The sequence below is a fragment of the Babylonia areolata genome, chromosome 4 (genome assembly GCF_041734735.1).
Source record: "Babylonia areolata isolate BAREFJ2019XMU chromosome 4, ASM4173473v1, whole genome shotgun sequence".
Classification (NCBI taxonomy): domain Eukaryota; kingdom Metazoa; phylum Mollusca; class Gastropoda; order Neogastropoda; family Buccinidae; genus Babylonia; species Babylonia areolata.
This window is the reverse complement of record NC_134879.1, coordinates 52,533,539-52,536,038: the sequence shown is the minus strand read 5'-3', so window position 1 is coordinate 52,536,038 and position 2,500 is coordinate 52,533,539. Positions and strand designations below refer to the sequence as shown.

General features: G+C 54.0%; 1 protein-coding gene across 1 annotated transcript in view; it reads left to right on the top strand.

The window, feature by feature from the left end:
• Nucleotides 1-2,500, top strand: part of LOC143281488 (uncharacterized) — a 26,184-nt gene that overhangs the window by 5,423 nt on the left and 18,261 nt on the right. The window lies entirely within an intron of this gene.

Below are 2,500 nucleotides of genomic sequence, written 5' to 3'. Positions count from 1 at the left end.
ATGTAGGTTTGTGTTGTGTGTGTCACTGTCCCCAGGTAGGTGTGTGTTGTGTGTCACTACACCCAGGTAAGTGTGTGTGCCACTGTCCCCAGGTAGGTGTGTGTTGTGTGTGCTACTGTCCCCAGGTAGGTGTGTGTTGTGTGTGCCACTGTCCCCAGGTAGGTGTGTGTTGTGTGTGCCACTGTCCCCAGGTAGGTGTGTGTTGTGTGTCACTACCTACAGGTAAGTGTGTGTGCCACTGTCCCCATGTAGGTTTGTGTTGTGTGTGCCACTGTCCCCAGGTAGGTGTGTGTTGTGTGCGTCACTGTCCCCAGGTAGGCGTGTGTTGTGTGTGCCACTGTCCACAGGTAGGTGTGTGTTGTGTGTGCCACTGTCCCCAGGTAGGTGTGTGTTGTGTGTGCCACTGTCCCCAGGTAGGTTTGTGTTGTGTGCCACTGTCCCCAGGTAGGTGTGTGTTGTGTGTGCCACTGTCCACAGGTAGGTGTGTGTTGTGTGTGCCACTGTCCCCAGGTAGGTGTGTGTTGTGTGCCACTGTCCCCATGTAGGTTTGTGTTGTGTGTGCCACTGTCCCCAGGTAGGTGTGTGTTGTGTGTCACTACCTACAGGTAAGTGTGTGTGCCACTGTCCCCATGTAGGTTTGTGTTGTGTGTGCCACTGTCCCCAGGTAGGTGTGTGTTGTGTGTGCCACTGTCACCAGGTAGGTTTGTGTTGTGTGTGCCACTGTCCCCAGGTAGGTGTGTGTTGTGTGTGCCACTGTCCCCAGGTAGGTTTGTGTTGTGTGTGCCACTGTCCCCATGTAGGTTTGTGTTGTGTGTGCCACTGTCCCCAGGTAGGTTTGTGTTGTGTGTGCCACTGTCCCCAGGTAGGTTTGTGTTGTGTGTGCCACTGTCCCCAGGTAGGTGTGTGTTGTGTGTGCCACTGTCCCCAGGTAGGTTTGTGTTGTGTGTGCCACTGTCCCCATGTAGGTTTGTGTTGTGTGTGCCACTGTCCCCAGGTAGATTTGTGTTGTGTGTGCCACTGTCCCCAGGTAGGTTTGTGTTGTGTGTGCCACTGTCCCCAGGTAGGTGTGTGTTGTGTGTGCCACTGTCCCCAGGTAGGTGTGTGTTGTGTGCCACTGTCCCCATGTAGGTTTGTGTTGTGTGTGCCACTGTCCCCAGGTAGGTGTGTGTTGTGTGTCACTACCTACAGGTAAGTGTGTGTGCCACTGTCCCCATGTAGGTTTGTGTTGTGTGTGCCACTGTCCCCAGGTAGGTTTGTGTTGTGTGTGCCACTGTCCCCAGGTAGGTGTGTGTTGTGTGTGCCACTGTCCCCAGGTAGGTGTGTGTTGTGTGTGCCACTGTCCCCAGGTAGGTGTGTGTTGTGTGTGCCACTGTCCCCAGGTAGGTGTGTGTTGTGTGTCACTACCCCCAGGTAGGTGTGTGTGCCACTGTCCCCAGGTAGGTGTGTGTTGTGTGTCACTACCCCCAGGTAGGTGTGTGTTGTGTGTGCCACTGTCCCCATGCAGGTTTGTGTTGTGTGTCACTACCCCCAGGTAGGTGTGTGTGCCACTGTCCCCAGGTAGGTTTGTGTTGTGTGTCACTACCCCCAGGTAGGTGTGTGTGCCACTGTCCCCAGGTAGGTTTGTGTTGTGTGTGCCACTGTCCCCAGGTAGGTGTGTGTTGTGTGTGCCACTGTCCCCAGGTAGGCGTGTGTTGTGTGTACCACTGTCCCCAGGTAGGTGTGTGTTGTGTGTGCCACTGTCCCCAGGTAGGTGTGTGTTGTGTGTGCCACTGTCCCCAGGTAGGTTTGTGTTGTGTGTGCCACCGTCCACAGGTAGATGTGTGTTGTGTGTGCTACTGTCCACAGGTAGGTTTGTGTTGTGTGCCACTGTCCCCAGGTAGGTGTGTGTTGTGTGTGCTACTGTCCACAGGTAGGTTTGTGTTGTGTGTGCCACAGTCCCCAGGTAGGTGTGTGTTGTGTGTGCCACTGTCCCCAGGTAGGTGTGTGTTGTGTGTGCCACTGTCCCCAGGTAGGTGTGTGTTGTGTGTGCCACTGTCCCCAGGTAGGTTTGTGTTGTGTGTGCCACTGTCCCCAGGTAGGTGTGTGTTGTGTGTGTCACCGTCCCCAGGTAAGTGTGTGTGCCACTGTCACCAGGTAGGTGTGTGTACCACTGTCCCTAATTAGGTGTGTGTTGTGTGTGCCACTGCCCCCAGGTAGGTGTGTGTCACTGCCCCCAGCTAGGTGTGTGAAAGTCCAACGCTTAAACCATTCGGCTGTTGCGCCCGTATATATACAGACACTACGTGTGTCTCTGTCGATGATACACACACACACACACACACACACACACACACACACACACACACCAGCATGCAATTGTTTACTACTACTACTACTACTGCTACTACTACTACTGCTGCTACTTTTTCTTCTGCAGGAGGAAATTGGCACAGTAGGTAAGATGCTAATAAGCCAATACAGTGTCCGTACGGGTCTGAAATCGATTCCAGCTCTGGTCCTT